Source organism: Nomascus leucogenys, chromosome 13 (assembly GCF_006542625.1).
Source record: "Nomascus leucogenys isolate Asia chromosome 13, Asia_NLE_v1, whole genome shotgun sequence".
Classification (NCBI taxonomy): Eukaryota; Metazoa; Chordata; class Mammalia; order Primates; family Hylobatidae; genus Nomascus; species Nomascus leucogenys.
This window is the reverse complement of record NC_044393.1, coordinates 103,022,371-103,040,572: the sequence shown is the minus strand read 5'-3', so window position 1 is coordinate 103,040,572 and position 18,202 is coordinate 103,022,371. Positions and strand designations below refer to the sequence as shown.

The following is an 18,202-nucleotide window of genomic DNA, read 5'->3' as shown; positions in this document are numbered from 1 at the left end:
AAAGTAGAAACTTTTGTTAGGAGCTAGTAGATACTTCCCACCTCTTATAATTCATTTTACTAAGCATTAAGATAACATTCCTGGCCGAGCGCGGTGGCTGCCACCTGTGATCCCAGCACTTTGGGAGGCTGAGGCAGGTGGATCACCTGAGGTCAGCAGTTCGAGACCAGCCTGGCCAAAATGGTGAAACCCTGTCCCTACTAAAAATACAAAATTAGCTGGGCATGGTGGCACATGCCTGTAATCCCAGCTACTTGGGAGGCTGAGGCAGGAGAATTGCTTGAACCTGGGAGGCAGAGGTTGCAGTGAGCCGAGGTCTCACCACTGCACTCCAGCATGGGCAACAAAAGAGAAACTCTGTCTCAAAAAAAAAACAAAAACAAACAAAACAAAACAACAACAACAACAAAATGTTCCTTAAGGAATAAGTTATCTACTTTTGAAATATGGGTGGAAGAGATAAATAGGTATTTTACTGTTGACCAAAATGTGTCAGCAGTGTTTGTGTAAGGCAAGGAATCCTCTAGTCAAGCAGCACTGTTTCCTGATCTACAACTAAAAAACAGACTTTCCACCAATAGCCACTAAGGAGAAGAATGGAATTGACTTTGTCTTGAGTGACTGACAAAGATCAACTTTTCAAAATAGGTCATTCAACAAAGTTTGCAAATACTAAATTTTGACTTCATACATCCAATGAATTTTGATGATTATTCAGAATGCACTTTGGTATCTCTCCATGCATTTGGCTTTTTATTATTACCATCAGCACCATTGCATGGAGCCAGAGACATAAAATCTTTGGAGAAAGTGCCAGATCTGCCTGGGTGCTGCAGTGGGCCCTGAAGTTGCTCTATTGAGTCAGTATCAGAGAAGAACAATCACAGACTCTTAAACTGGCAAGGACCTTAGTCCATCGAGTCCAAAATAATCCAAACAGGGATCCTACAAAAACGTGCCTATCACTGGTCATCTAGTTTCTGCCTGGAGAACTCCTGGGATGAGAGTTTGGCATGTCCACCTTCACCCTATGTCCGTATATTACACACAATGAGATCCATACAATGATGGTTAGGACTTTAGTGACTTTTTCTTTATGCGAAGTTGAAATCCGGCTCCCTAAAACTTTATCCACAGGCACCAGTACTTCCCTCTAAAGTAATAGAGAAGACACATATAAAGTTGCCAAGAAGGTCTGTGTATTCATTTTGGAAATTCATTCAGACCCATTTACTTGCATTAAGTATAGGGTTTAAAATTGCATATTGCATTATTGTTATTATTATTATTTTACAGTTAGGATCTTGCTCTGTCACCCAGGCTGGAGTACAATGGTGCCATCATAGCTCACCACAGCATCAAACTCCTGGGTCAAACTGCATATTGCAGTATTTTAATTGTTTTTGATCCTCTTTCATTGTTTACAACATTTCTGTTTAAAAACATTAAATTAGTGTTCACACTTCCAGGTCTTGTGAGCATGCTTCTATAAACGAGGGCAAAAAAATAATGTCTTAAAGAATATTTTGGCTACTCACAACATGAGAAGCAGCTTTTATTGTAACCTAAAAATGGTGTGTGTATTAACTTATTTTCCAGGAAGTTCTAGAGTAAGATTATGACCTTAAACTAGGTCTACATTGGCCCCAAAGTATAGTATGGTAGTGCAGCTTTTATTTATCCATTCAAAAATGCTAATTTATGGAGGACACTGTGCCACAGCTCTTGCACTAGATGTTAGGATCAAAGTGGTGGGTCAAAGTTCCTATACTCACTGAACTACACCTCAGTGGAGAAGATGGGCATTTGAAAACACACACAGAGAAATCAATGGCAGGAGTGAAACATGCAAGAGAGAAAACAGGATGAGGAGCAGGAAACAGGATGGAGGAGCAGGATGAGGGCTAGAGAGCAATTAGGGTGGGGCCTTCGAGAGGGTGCCAGGGAGGCATTTGTGAGCAGAGACGTGGATGAAGTTGGGGGGGGGGAGGGCTGACACTGTCACTGACTTTGGTCCCAAAGGTTCCAAAGGACCCTACAAGGTCTTCTTGCCTCCTGAACCCACAAAGTGAATATCGCAGTCTGGCTCAGTGTCAGCTACACATACTCAGTCTGGGCTATGGTTTGAATATTTGTGTCCCTCCTAGATTCCTCTGTTGAAATCCTTACGCCCAAGGTGACGGTGTTAGGGGGTTGGGCCTTAGGGTGTGATTACGTCACGAGGATGGAGGCCTCTGAATAGTATTAGGGCTTTAATAAAAAAGGCCCATGAGAGCTCCCTTGCCCCTTCCACCATGTGAGGATGCAGCGAGAAAGCACGCCCTCACCAGACACCGAGTTGCCTTGGCCTTGGGCTTCCCACCCTCGGAACTGTGAGAAATAAATTTCTGCTGTTTAGATACTGCGCAGTTTACGGTATTTTGTTATGGCTGCCTGAATGGATGAAGACAGTCTATTATAAGGCTGCTGCACAGTCAGTGAAACAGCCTTGCCTCTGGGAGCTCAGCACCTGTAAGGGAGATGGACAAGATGCAACAGTGTAAAGGCAAAAAATGCCCTCAGAGCCTCAGGGAAGGAGGAAGCGAGGATGTGACCAGAGAAAGTTTATGAGGTTGAATCTTGGAGGTTGTATCAGATATTTAAATAAGTTGCTAGTTTGACACGTACAGAAATAACATCAGGGAAACTCGAGACATGTATTCCACAGTGCCTTTTAACTGGAAGCACCGCTGTAGGTCTGCAAAGGCTTGCTGTGAATTTCCTGGAGGGTGACAGTGATTAACAAGAGGCTGTAACTTGGACCTATATCTCCTAATTAGTATGACTATGTTTAGTCACCATTTTGGTGACTACAAACAGTCAACACCACTACTGTTTCCTTTGAACTGAAAAGCAAATGCTATACTTTGACTTAAGAAAACATTTTAATACTAACAAAACACCACTTTTTTGTATATATATGTATATATGTATGTGTATATATATGCATGTATATATGTATGTATATACGTATATACATATATACATATATGTATATGAATGTATGACATAAATGAATAAGGCTTCTTAATTATTTCTAGTGCTTCTTCCCTTCACTTCCTGAAGTGTTCTTGTTTGGTCAAAATTATGAACAGAACAACACCAGAAAGTGCCCTAGAAAATACAACCAAAGGGCTCCCCAGAAGACCTGAGAACTGGACGAATGTATATACATACATATGTATGTATGTGTATACATATATATGTATGTATGTATATGTATAGATGTATATACATATGTATGTATGTATATATGTATAGATGTATATACATATGTATGTATGTATAGATGTATAGATGTATATACATATGTATGTATGTATAGATGTATAGATGTATATACATATGTATGTATGATGTATATACATATGTATGTATGTATAGATGTATAGATGTATATATGTATAAATGTATATATGTGTATATGTGTATGTGTATATATACACATATGTATACATATATACATGTATATATACACATATATACATATATACATGTATACATACACATATATACATATATACATGTATACATACACATATATACATATATACATGTATACATACACATATATATACATATATACATGTATACATACACATATATATACATATATACATGTATACATACACATATATATACATATATACATGTATACATATATATATGTTCACTTAACATTTCATTTGAAAACTGTGCTTCTAAAAGTGTTTGAAAGCTCTGATAGAGGAGTAGTGTCATTATGAGGCTGGATAAGTAGGATGTGGCTGGATTGTACACAGCCTTGAATGCTAGGCTAAGATTACTTTAATTTTCCTACCTGCCAATCAATTGGTCAGTCATTTCCCTCTCATCTATTATCTGTCTATCCATGTTGGATCTAGTCGCAAAAAGGACTGAAGGCAGATAAGGATGATATGAATTCACAGATAAAAATAAAATAAGCTTAAAATGAGTAAGTGAGGCTATCAGAACAATGTAAAAAGAAAAAAGACATCAGGAAAAAGATTAAAATATAAAATGTGTGCTATAAAGACCTACCCACATATACCACACACTTCATGCTAAGCTCTCTAGCAGCCAACACAGGTTAGGGAAACACAATTCACAGCCCATTAGATAGGTTATGAGAAGCTCAACCATTCCTGGTGTTGAGACCAGAGGAAAATTTATTCCAAATGACCCTCTGCAGAGAACATCTTGAAGTACAGTAGCCAGAAGGGCGTCCGCAACACCAGCCTTAAGAATATGCTTTCAGTAAGAACACGTTTCATGGGGCCAGTCTACATTAAATTAGTTGGTTCAGTTAAGAGGTGTGAGCCACTGCGCCCTGCCTATAATCTTATATAATTTCTAAACTTGAATTGTCAAGTTTTATTAGGAGGTATGTATCGTTAGATCTTTTCCAAAATTCTTAGAATTACACTCATTAGGTTTCTTTTCTCTAATGACTCAAAAGCATGGGGAAAGTTTTTTTCCATCATATCTTGATTTATTTTTTTCCCCTTCCTTCTTCCCAATCTCTCCTTCTAAAGCCTCTACCAAGAGATTACATTTGTTGGATCTATTTTTCGTAGCTCTCAAGTGTTTGAATGTTCATCTTCGTCCAGTTCTCGGGTCTTCTGGGGAGCCCTTCGGTTGTATTTTCTAGGGCACTTTCTGGTGTTGTTCTGTTCATAATTTTGACCAAACAAGAACACTTCAGGAAGTGAAGGGAAGAAGCACTAGAAATAATTAAGGAACTGGGTGGAGCCAAGATGGCCGAATAGGAACAGCTCCGGTCTCCAGCTCCCAGCCCCAGCGACACAGAAGACAGGTGATTTCTGCATTTCTGCTTGAGGTACCGGTTTCATCTCACTAGGGAGTGCCTAACAGTGGGTGCAGGACAGTCGGTGAAGCGCACTGTGCACGAGCCGAAGCAGGGCGAGGCATTGCCTCACTCGGGAAGCGCAAGGGGTCAGGGAGTTCCCTTTCCTAGTCAAAGAAAGGGGAAGCAGACGGCACCTGGAATATCGGGTCAGTCCCATCCTAATACTGCGCTTTTCCAACGGGCCTGGAAAACGGCACACTAGGAGATTGTGTCCCGCACCTGGCTCAGAGGGTCCTATGCCCACGGAGTCTCGCTAATTGCTAGCACAGCAGTCTGAGATCAAGCTGCGAGGTGGCAGCGAGGCTGGGGGAGGGGCGCCCGCCATTGCCCAGGCTTGCTTAGGTAAACAAAGCAGCCAGGAAGCTCGAACTGGGTGGAGCCCACCACAGCTCAAGGAGGCCTGCCTGCCTCTGTAGGCTCCACCTCTGGGGGCAGGGCACAGACAAACAAAAACTCTGCAAGAACTTCCACAGACTTAAATGTCCCTGTCTGACTGACAGCTTTGAAGAGAGTAGTGGTTCTCCCAGCATGCAGCTGGAGATCTGAGAACGGTCAGACTGCCTCCTAAAGTGGGTCCCTCACCCCTGAGCAGCCTAACTGGGAGGCACCCCCCCAGTAGGGACAGACTGACACCTCATTCAACCCGGTACTTCTCTGAGACAAAACTTTCAGAGGAACTATCAGACAGCTGAATTTGTGGTCTCACGAAAATCCGCTGTTCTGCAGCCACTGCTGCCGACACCCAGCCAAACAGGGTCTGGAGTGCACCTCTAGTAAACTCCAACAGACCTGCAGCTGAGGGTCCTGTCTGGTAGAAGGAAAACTAACAAACAGAAAGGACATCCACACCAAAAACCCATCTGTACATCACCATCATCAAAGACAAAAAGTAGATAAAACCACAAAGATGGGGAAAAAACAGACCAAAAAAACTGGAAACTCTAAAAAACAGAGCACCTCTCCTCCTCCAAAGGAACGCAGTTCCTCACCAGCAACGGAACAAAGCTGGATGGAGGATGACTTTGATGAGTTGAGAGAAGAAGGCTTCAGACGATCAAACTACTCTGAGCTACGAGAGGAAATTCAAAACAACAGCAAAGAAGTTAAAAACTTTGAAAAAAAATTAGAAGAATGGATAACTAGAATAACCAATGGAGAGAAGGGCTTCAAGGAGCTGACGGAGCTGAAAGCCAAGTTTCGAGAACTACGCGAAGATTGCAGAAGCCTCAGTAGCAGATGCGATCAACTGGAAGAAAGGGTATCACTGATGGAAGATGAAATGAATGAAATGAAGAGAGAAGGGAAGTTTAGAGAAAAAAGGATAAAAAGAAATGAACAAAGCCTCCAAGAAATTTGGGACTATGTGAAAAGACCAAACCTACGTCTGATTGGTGTACCTGAAAATGATGGGGAGAATGGAACCAAGTTGGAAAACACTCTGCAAGATATTATCCAGGAGAACTTCCCCAATCTAGCAAGGCAGGGCAACATTCAGATTCAGGAAATACAGAGAACGCCACAAAGATATTCCTCGAGAAGGGCAACTCCAAGACACATTATTGTCAGATTCACCAAAGTTGAAATGAAAGAAAAAATGTTAAGGGCAGCCAGAGAGAAAGGTCGGGTTACCCACAAAGGGAAGCCCATCAGACTAACAGCTGATCTCTCAGCAGAAACTCTACAAGCCAGAAGAGAGTGGGGGCCGATATTCAACATTCTTAAAGAAAAGAATTTTCAACCCAGAATCTCCTATCCCGCCAAACTAAGCTTCATAAGTGAAGGAGAAATAAAACACTTTACAGACAAGCAAACGCTGAGTGATTTTGTCACCACCAGGCCTGCCCTAAAAGAGCTCCTGAAGGAAGCACTAAACATGGAAAGGAACAACCGGTACCAGCCACTGCAAAAACATGCCAAATTGTAAAGACCATCGAGACTAGGAAGAAACTATAGCAACTAACGAGCAAAATAACCAACTAACATCATAATGACAGGATCAGATTCACACATAACAATATTAACGTTAAATGTAAATGGGCTAAATGCTCCAATCAAAAGACACAGACTGGCAAACTGGATAAGGAGTCAGGACCCATCAGTGTGCTGTATTCAGGAAACCCATCTCACGTGCAGAGACACACATAGACTCAAAATAAAGGGATGGAGGAAGATCTATCAAGCAACTGGAAAACAAAAAAAGGCAGGGGTTGCAATCCTAGTCTCTGATAAAATAGACTTTAAACCAACAAAGATCAAAAGAGACAAAGAAGGCCATTACATAATGGTAAAGGGATCAATTCAACAAGAAGAGCTAACTATCCTAAATATATATGCACCCAACACAGGAGCACCCAGATTCATAAAGCAAGTCCTGAGTGACCTACAAAGGGACTTAAACTCCCACACAATAATAATGGGAGATTTTAACACCCCACTGTCAGCATTAGACAGATCAACGAGACAGAAAGTTAACAAGGATATCCAGGAATTGAACTCAGCTCTACATAAAGTGGACCTAATAGACATCTACAGAACTCTCCACCCCAAGTCAACAGAATATACATTTTTTTCAGCACCACACCACACCTATTCCAAAATTGACCACATAGTTGGAAGTAAAGCTCTCCTCAGCAAATGTAAAAGAACAGAAATTATAACAAACTGTCTCTCAGACCACAGTGCAATCAAACTAGAACTCAGGATTAAGAAACTCACTCAAAACCGCTCTACTACATGGAAACTGAACAACCTGCTCCTGAATGACTATTGGGTACATAATGAAATGAAGGCAGAAATAAAGATGTTCTTTGAAACCAACGAGAACAAACACACAACATATCAGAATCTCTGGGACACATTCAAAGCAGTGTGTAGAGGGAAATTTATAGCACTAAATGCCCACAAGAGAAAGCAGGAAAGATCCAAAATTGACTCCCTAACATCACAATTAAAAGAACTAGAAAAGCAAGAGCAAACACATTCAAAAGCTAGCAGAAGGCTAGAAATAACTAAAATCAGAGCAGAACTGAAGGAAATAGAGACACAAAAAACCCTTCAAAAAATTAATGAATCCAGGAGCTGGTTTTTTGAAAAGATCAACAAAATTGATGGACTGCTAGCAAGACTAATAAAGAAGAAAAGAGAGAAGAATCAAATAGATGCAATAAAAAACGAAAAAGGGGATATCACAACCGATCCCACAGAAATACAATCTACCATCAGAGAATACTACAAACACCTCTATGCAAATAAACTAGAAAATCTAGAAGAAATGGATAAATTCCTCGACAAATACACCCTCCCAAGACTAAACCAGGAAGAAGTTCAATCTCTGAATAGACCAATAACAGGTTCTGAAATTGTGGCAATAATCAATAGCTTACCAACCAAAAAGAGTCCAGGACCTGATGGATTCACAGCTGAATTCTACCAGAGGTACAAGGAGGAACTGGTACCATTCCTTCTGAAACTATTCCAATCGATAGAAAAAGAGGGAATCCTCCCTAACACATTTTATGAAGCCAGCATCGTCCTGATACCAAAACCTGGCAGAGACATAACCAAAAAAGAGAATTTCAGACCAATATCCTTGATGAACATTGATGCAAAAATCCTCAATAAAATACTGGCAAACCGAATCCAGCAGCACATCAAAAAGCTTATCCACCATGATCAAGTGGGCTTCATCCCTGGGATGCAAGGCTGGTTCAACATATGAAAATCAATAAATGTAATCCAGCATATAAACAGAACCAAAGACAAAAACCACATGATTATCTCAATAGATGCAGAAAAGGCCTTTGACAAAATTCAACAACCCTTCATGCTAAAAACTCTCAATAAATTAGGTATTGATGGGACGTATCTCAAAATAATAAGAGCTATCTATGACAAACCCACAGCCAATATCATACTGAATGGGCAAAAACTGGAAGCATTCCCTTTGAAAACTGGCACAAGACAGGGATGCCCTCTCTCACCGCTCCTATTCAACATAGTGCTGGAAGTTCTGGCCAGAGCAATCAGGCAGGAGAAGGAAATAAAAGGTATTCAATTAGGAAAAGAGGAAGTCAAATTGTCCCTGTTTGCAGATGACATGATTGTATATCTAGAAAACCCCATTGTCTCAGCCCAAAATCTCCTTAAGCTGATTAGCAACTTCAGCGAAGTCTCAGGATACAAAATTAATGTACAAAAATCACAAGCATTCTTGTACACCAATAACAGACAAACAGAGAGCCAAATCACGAGTGAACTCCCATTCACAATTGCTTCAAAGAGAATAAAATACCTAGGAATCCAACTTACAAGGGATGTGAGGGACCTCTTCAAGGAGAACTACAAACCACTGCTCAATGAAATAAAAGAGGATACAAACAAATGGAAGAACATTCCATGCTCATGGGTTGGAAGAATCAATATCGTGAAAATGGCCATACTGCCCAAGGTAATTTATAGATTCAATGCCATCCCCATTAAGCTACCAAGGACTTTCTTCACAGAATTGGAAAAAACTACTTTAAAGTTCATATGGAACCAAAAAAGAGCCCGTATCACCAAGTCAATCCTAAGCCAAAAGAACAAAGCTGGAGGCATCACGCTACCTGACTTCAAACTATACTACAAGGCTACAGTAACCAAAACAGCATGGTACTGGTACCACAACAGAGACATAGATCAATGGAACAGAACAGAGCCCTCAGAAATGATGCCGCATAGCTACAACTATCTGATCTTTGACAAACCTGACAAAAACAAGAAATGGGGAAAGGATTCCCTATTTAATAAATGGTGCTGGGAAAACTGGCTAGCCATATGTAGAAAGCTGCAACTGGATCCCTTCCTTACACCTTATACAAAAATTAATTCAAGATGGATTAAAGACTTATATGTTAGACCTAAAACCATTAAAATCCTACAAGAAAACCTAGGCAATACCATTCAGGACATAGGCGTGGGCAAGGACTTCATGTCTAAAACACCAAAAGCAATGGCAACAAAAGCCAAAATCGACAAATGGGATCTCATTAAACTAAAGAGCTTCTGCACAGCAAAAGAAACTATCATCAGAATGAACAGGCAACCTACAGAATGGGAGAAAATTTTTGCAACCTACTCATCTGACAAAGGGCTAATATCCAGAATCTACAATGAACTCAAACAAATTTACAAGAAAAAAACAAACAACCCCATCAAAAAGTGGGCAGAGGACATGAACAGACACTTCTCAAAAGAAGACATTTATGCAGCCAGAAAACACATGAAGAAATGCTCATCATCACTGGCCATCAGAGAAATGCAAATCAAAACCACAGTGAGATACCGTCTCATACCAGTTAGAATGGCCATCATTAAAAAATCAGGAAACAACAGGTGCTGGAGAGGATGTGGAGAAATAGGAACACTTTTACACTGTTGGTGGGACTGTAAACTAGTTCAACCATTGTGGAAGTCAGTGTGGTGATTCCTCAGGGATCTCGAACTAGAAATACCATTTGACCCAGCCATCCCATTACTGGGTATATACCCAAAGGACTATAAATCATGCTGCTATAAAGACACATGCACACGTATGTTTATTGCGGCACTATTCACAATAGCAAAGAGTTGGAACCAACCCAAATGTCCAACAACGATAGACTGGATTAAGCAAATGTGGCACATATACACCATGGAATACTATGCAGCCATAAAAAATGATGAGTTCGTGTCCTTTGTAGGGACATGGATGAAACTGGAAAACATCATTCTCAGTAAACTATCGCAAGGACAAAAAACCAAACACCGCATGTTCTCTCTCATAGGTGGGAATTGAACAATGAGAACTCATGGACACAGGAAGGGGAACATCACACTCTGGGGACTGTTGTGGGGTGGGGGGAGGGGGGAGGGACAGCATTAGGAGATACACCTAATGCTAAATGACGAGTTAATGGGTGCAGGAAATCAACATGGCACATGGATACATATGTAACAAACCTGCACATTGTGCACATGTACCCTAAAACCCTAAAGTATAATAAAAAAAAAAAAAAAGAAAAACTACCTCCAACTTAAAAAAAAAAAAAAAGAAATAATTAAGAAGCCTTATTCATTTACGTCAGCGTGATCCAGGCTTTTGGGGGCAACTGGGGTATTTGACTACCTATTCAGTTCTTCTTCTGAATTAAAAAACATTTGTTTTGTAAAGATTGTAAGTCTTGAGCAGTCAGCTTCCTTCATTTTCACAGCAGCCCGCTCTTTACCGCTCTGTGTGGTAAAGGTGACGCCTTCTGGAATCTCTCGGAAGATATTTACAGTCGGTCTGGCTGCAGTAAATGGACGAGATCTTTAAAATGCTTCTCCAGGGATTTCCTTCCCAGGTGCTTGGTCTGAGGCCTCCCTTTCGCGTGTCCCGTGTGCTGCAGTGGTGCCCTGTTGGCTATTCTCTCGTCCAGGTGGGGCCCAGGCTGTGGACACGTGGCTTCAGCAGCCACACAGCTGCTTCCTCCGTGAATGCAGATTCTGATGCTGGGTGGAGACAGGGCAGTGACGAGGGGAAGAGGGGGCCTCTTGCAGTGCTTGGGGCCTTGGCTTTGTGGCCACCTGTGGCGCAGCTCCCCTTCCAGCCCCACCGTCCACTCTGGAAGTCTCCCTGGCCAAGTCTCCTTTTGTCTTAGGGGCAAAAATGGGAGGCGGCAGCGTCTACTCTGACAGGTGCTCCACAATTCAGAATTCTAAAAAAACAAACTTCTTTTTGGTCTTCATTTTATAATCATGTCTTTTGCCAATTGTGTTACATTCCCTTGTGTCTGGCTTTCACTTTAACAGTGAACCATTTATGTTTACTTCACAAAAATTCTTCAACATTCCAGTCCACTGGGGCCCCTTCCTAGTGGCCCAGTGGCATTGTTTTTTTTTTTTTAATTTTTTTTTAATTTCTTCTATCATTTTACTTAGAAAAAAGAGAAATGTATGTGCTCTGGAAGCCATTTTGAAGAGAGATATTCTTTAGGAAATATCATCTGGTCATATTCAGGCAGGAGCAAGGTGAACTGGCTAGTGCGAAATCTCACAGGAAAACTGACCAGTAACAAAACGGCTTTTATTACCCAGAGCAGGGGCAACAAGGATAAAAGGAATGGACACATTCTAGAGGCATTATTTATTGAGTTGAATTTATTTATTTATTTATTGAGACAGAGTTTCACTCTTGTTGCCCAGGCTGGAGGGCAATGGCACGATCTCAGCTCACTGCAACCTCTGCCTCCCGTGTTCAAGCGATTCTCCTGTCTCAGCCTCCTGAGTAGCTGGAATTAAAGGCACGTGCCACCACACCCAGCTAATTTTTGTATTTTTAGTAGAGACAGGGTTTCACCATGTTGGCCAGGCTGGTCTTGAATTCCTGACCTCAGGTGATTCGCCTGCCTCGGCCTCCCAAACTGCTGGCATTATAGGCGTGAGCCACCGTGCTCGGCCCCATTATTTATTTTTAATGGACATTTCAGATGAAAGACTGCAGGACATGGCCTCTGATGTAGAAAGGCTTGCTTGTACCAGGTTCAGCGTACCTGCCACTGCTCAGGAATGGGAAAGCTGTTGAGTGGGAAAGTGAGAAGCTTCTTTTCCATGGAAGATGTTTGTTTGGTTGTTACTGAAGAGGAATATGAGTGGTTTGTGTGGTGTCTGGTAGCATTTACTGAAGAGTGTGACATGTTCCAAAGTGTTCATGTCACTTACACTAACAATATAACCTGCCTTGAGAATCCCTCTCCTTGTTCTTTGTTCATGCAGCCTCAAAGGGAATGGCTCCAAATGTTTGAGAGACTGAACAGATGTTCTTACGAACACACCAGCAATGCTCCAAGGAGCTTCAAACCGGTTCTAAACATTCACTTGGACAAATTCAAAATTAAAAAGGGCAGCTGAGGTTAATTCCTTGGAAATTTTGATATAAGAGATGTCTAGAGGATTAACTAGTTTGTACAACCAAACCATTTGTTTTCAAATTTGCTGTTGGGAGTTAATAGCACCCTACATATTTGAGGCTAATAATACAGTTTTACCAATGAAGATGCAAACTATGTATTATTTTTCTAGCTCTGGGACTACTCATTTATGGTTAGGCATGAGTTATTAGCAAATAATTTGAGCAGCAGTAGAATATTTAATTCCTATGTTGGGATCATGCAAAGGGTACGCCTGCTTACACTGTTGATCCAGCACTCTGAAGGGGTGTGAATCAGTATCATCCCTGAGCCACTCTGGAAGGATCTGGAGATTTCTTCTCCCTCATTCAAAAGATGTATGACAGAAGAGGTGCCCTTCAGTCAGAAACCCTGGGCAACAGCCTCCCTCAGGAGAGTTTCCATGACAGCCATTTCCATCCCTTCAGGTAACCGAGTCTCAATCTGCGTTTCTTCATGCATGCCCTTTTCTCTTCTCTGAAGTGACATGCTGTCACTTCTATTTTGGCTGGCCATAATGCTTCAGGAGTCTAGGCCCTTAAAAAAATAAGCCCCTTCACCTCATTCTGCAGTACAAGGTGAGTTTTAGGATAAATCTCAAACTTTCAAATGTATGTCATCTTGGATAATATGGAATCTGAAGTCTCACCATGTGGAGGTATTCATTCATTTCAGGGGATTACACCAAACATCATAGATGCATGGCATGTGGTTGCCACCTGCTCCCCCACGACTGTGGATGACACGCATCACTAATCCATCAGGACATTCATGACATCACCCATCAATCACTCATGATGCTCATGTCATTAATCACTCAGGATATTCATGACATCACCCATCAATCACTCAGGACATTCATGACATCACGCTTCAATCACTCATGACATCCATGGCATCAATCAATTACTCATGATGCTCATGTCATTAATCACTCAGGACATTCATGACATCATCCATCAATCACTGAGGACATTCATGACATCACCCTTCAAACACTCATGACATCCATGGCATCAATCGCTCATGATGCTCATGTCATTAATCACTCAGGACATTCATGACATCAGTTACTTGTGACATTTATGACATTAATCATTCACTCATGATGTTCATGACATTATCAATCGATCACTCATATTTGTAACATCGATCACTCATGATGTGCCTGACATTAGTCACTCACTCATGTTTCATTATATCACTCGTGATCCTCATGACATCATTCATCAATTACTCTTGACATTGCTCATATTAATCACTCACTCATGATGTTCATGACATCATAAATCACTCATGATGTTAATGACATCACGACTTTTGTGACATCACCCATCAATCACTCATGACTTTCATGACATCATCCATCAATCACTCATGATGTTCTTTCCTGCTGAGCCTACACTTGGCCTCAGAACCCTTCTCATCCATAGCACTGCAGCCAGCACCTTCCCAACAAGTGGAGTTGGTTGGCTGATTCCTATTTTTCATCCCTGCCTTACCCACTGCTCTGTTCTGACTAAAACCTGGGGAAAAGTGACAAGCACCTTAGTATACATATTTGCATGACACCTTAATAGCACCTTCATGGACATTTCCCCTGGTTAATTATGTTTTCCAGCAAGAGGATGTAGGCGGGGCAGCTGGGAGCTCAGGGCACCTGAAGGCATGGAGGGGAAAGGTCACAGCAGGAGGAACGGGCAGGTGCTAAGAAAGCAGGAAATTTACTTCTTAACTTCTGCCAAGAACCAACTGTGAGGACTGCGGTGGACACATGCACTCTGGAAGCCACCAGGTACTCATTGCCATGCCTGACGGTTGATTTAATGTTTTGTGGCTCTGGCATCCATGGCCGCTTCTGGAATTTGCTAGTGTAAGTGCAAGATCCAGGGGTTCCAACCTAAGCCTGCTGAGGTGCTGGAGTGCCCACTAACATTTGGGCAGGGATGCTGCTTCATTCACTTCATGCATGTTAGCCACCTCCAGCCTTGGCCCCAACTTTTGGATACTGAGTGGGTAGCAAGTGGATGTGTAAGAAACTCAATTGATTACTAAGGTGATGACAATGATGACAACAATTATGATAGTTAACACTTATTATTAAACACTTACTATGTATCAGATGCCATGGTAAGTACTCTACATGCACTATCTAGGTTAATCTTCAAAACAACCTCACAGGACAGGTACAGTGGTGCCCCATATCCACCAGAGACATGTTCCCAGACCCCAGTGGATGCCTGAAACCAAGGATAGTATTGAACCCCATATATATAATGTTTATCCTATGCCTACATACCTAATTATAAAGTTTCATTTATAAATTAGGCATAGTAAGAGAAGAACAATAACTAATAATGAAATCAAACAATTATAACAATATACTGTAATAAAAGTTATTATGAATGTGGTGTCTCTCTCTCAAAATATCTTATTGTTTGTAATATTTTCAGAGCATAGTTGACTCTGGGTAACCGAAACCTCAAAAAGTAGAGCTGTGGATAAGGGGGGACTGCCATGCTGTTATTCCTCCGATTTTCAGGATGAGGGTGTGGAGGATTAAGCAAGGTTAACCAAGATGCCCAAGGTCACGAAGCTGTAGGTGGCAGAGTCCAGGTTTGAACCCAGCTCTATGGTTCCATATTCCATAGACCTCCCTTATTGCCATTTCAATCTCCCGTGATTTTGATAATGATGGCAATGATGGTGATGACAGAAGATCCTGGGGAATATTTAATAGTAAGAAGAATAGTTATCAGAATTGAGTCACTGTATTTTAGGCTCAGGTAATAATATTTTGGTTCCATTCAACTTGGCGAAGGAGAAGCCTGTCTTGATAAACCAAACTGCTAAGTCTAAGACCAAACTTCTTAAAGTCTGGAAAGTAGCTCCCTAATCACGGCTCAACACTGAAAGGGGCGGGGGTGAGAGCCCAGAGCTGTAAGGGATTCATGAACACAGACTGCCCCGTTCCCACTCAGAGCAGCAAGTGACTGCAATAATTCCATCCTTGGCTTCAAGAAAAGGAAGTTTATTTAGTTATTTTTAAACATACAAAAAATGTTTCAGTAGGAAGCAGCAAATGGCCAATTCATACACGGAACTCATTTTCCTGGTGGCATTTGGACATTTCTTAGAAACAGGATTGATTGAGTCCTTTTCAATAACTTGAAGGAAAATAAATCATACTCTTGAGATTCATTTTGCAGAGAAAAATCCAGTTCTCTAAACAGAGGCGAGGACTGTGAAACACAAATTATGTAAATTGGGCACTTTGATTCTGTTGTTCAGTGGCTCTGACGGTTGAATTTAGATGGGTAGGAGAAAACCCTACAGTACCTGTTATAGCTCTATGCCACTTGACTGTGAATTTTGCATTATGACAGGGAAGAAGTATTCCTGGAGAGAATGTATACTGGAACTGCTCTTCTTCCTCTAATATGCTAGAGTTGCTATCCAAAGATATGGTAGTATCACATTACTTCCTTCAGTGACCCCTCTTGCTGCTTCCAGAATGCAGTGAAGCCATTAAGAACTGTCTCTGGCACAGTCTAGTGTGGCTGCTCTTAATTTTGTGTTCCTGAGAAAAACAAGCTGAGCACTCTTTCTTTCTTATATAAGAAGGCAATACAGGCCTTAGAAGGGAGGTGTTGTGGGTTTAATTAATGGTGTCCCCCCAAAAGTTACACTGAAGTCCTGACCCCCGGTTCCTGTGAATGTGACCTTATTTGGAAACAAGGTCTTTGCAGGTGTAGTCAAGTTAAGATGAAGCTACGCTGGATTAGGTGGGTCCTCATCCAATGATTGGCATCTATATAAGAAGAGGGCAATTTGGATGCAGAGACAGAGGGGGAGACCACAGGAAGACAGAGGCAAAGATGAAAGCAATACATTGGTAAGTCAAAAAATGCCAAGGACTGCTGGCAACCACCAGAAGCTCGAAAGAAGCGTGGAACAGATTCTCCCTCACAGCCTCCAAGAGAAACCACACTGGCCAACAGCTTGATTTTGGATTTCTGTCCTCCAGAACTGTGAGAGAATAAATTTCTGTTGGTTTAAACCATCCAGATTGTGGCAATTTGTTACAGCTGTCCTAGGAAGTGAGTCCAGGAAGTGAGTACTTTTTTTCTTTAAAGATGGAATTGGGTTTATCCAGGACTAGAAGGTGAGACCACTCAGCCTTCCCCTGTCCTGTGCATCCCCAGTCATCTAAGGCAGCTGAAGACTGAGTTCCTGTCACAGGCGTCAGTCTCGGGGTGAATACACAGTCACTTTCACGTTCTCTTGGCTTCTCATTCATCCCTCCTGGAAGGGGATGAAAATCAACCCTGCCCTGAAAATCTTGGAGAATGTATAGGGGTTTATGAGGTAGCCAAAGACAAAAGCATGGAAATGTGAACAATGATATTGGGTTTAGGGAATTCTAAGTAGATCTATTTACACTAGAATATAAATTTCAAGGAATCAGAAATGGGGACATAGTCATCAACTATTATAATTAGAAACATACTTTTCAGGCCAAGCATGGTGGCTCAAAGCCTGTAATCCCAGTACTTTGGGAGGCCGAGGCAGGTGGATCACCTGAGGTCAGGAGTTCGAGACCAGCCTAGCCAACATGGAGAAACCCTGTCTCTACTAAAAATACAAAAATTAGCTGGGTGTGGTGGTGGGTGCTTGTAATCCCAGCTACTCAGGAGGCGGAGGTTGCAGTGAGCCAAAACTGCGTCATTGCACTCCAGCCTGGGTGACAAGAGCAAAACTCCATCTCAAAAAAAAAAAAAAGAAAAAAAGAAATGTGCTTTTCAAATTGTAAAGAACTTAACAAATAGAAGATTATTTCTTTTATTACCCATCTCACAGGGTCATTGAGAAGACCAATTAAGTATGTATGCCAAAAGCTGCTTGGTATATTCTGGAAAATCATCATAAAATGTTATATCATAATACAATATTTTGAATATAGCTGTCTTCACTTCCAGACAATAGAGAGGTGGACAGAAACTCTCTGTATTACACAGATAGGTGAGTTTCCACAAGGTTCCACTGAGTCTGGCTTACAGCTGATCCCTCACACAGGTATCCAGGGGTCATCTGAAACCCATGCCCTTTAGACATAAATATTGACACTCAGAGATGGGATCCAGTGAAGTAGTGAGTGGATATAGTGGCTATAAGCATTTCTGAACCTCTATCTATATATTCTATTTGAATATATTTTTAATGTAACTGTGCAAAGTAAAAAAATAACTTATGGATTTGTATGTACAATCAAAAATTAAGGAATTAACCTAAAATAATTATTATTAACCTAAAAGTAATTTTTAGGTTTGTATGTACAATCAAAAAT

General features: G+C 41.3%; 1 protein-coding gene across 5 annotated transcripts in view; it reads right to left on the bottom strand.

Moving 5' to 3' along the window:
* Positions 1-18,202, bottom strand: part of DPP6 (dipeptidyl peptidase like 6) — a 1,188,326-nt gene that overhangs the window by 69,077 nt on the left and 1,101,047 nt on the right. The gene's annotated exons all lie outside the window — the stretch shown is intronic.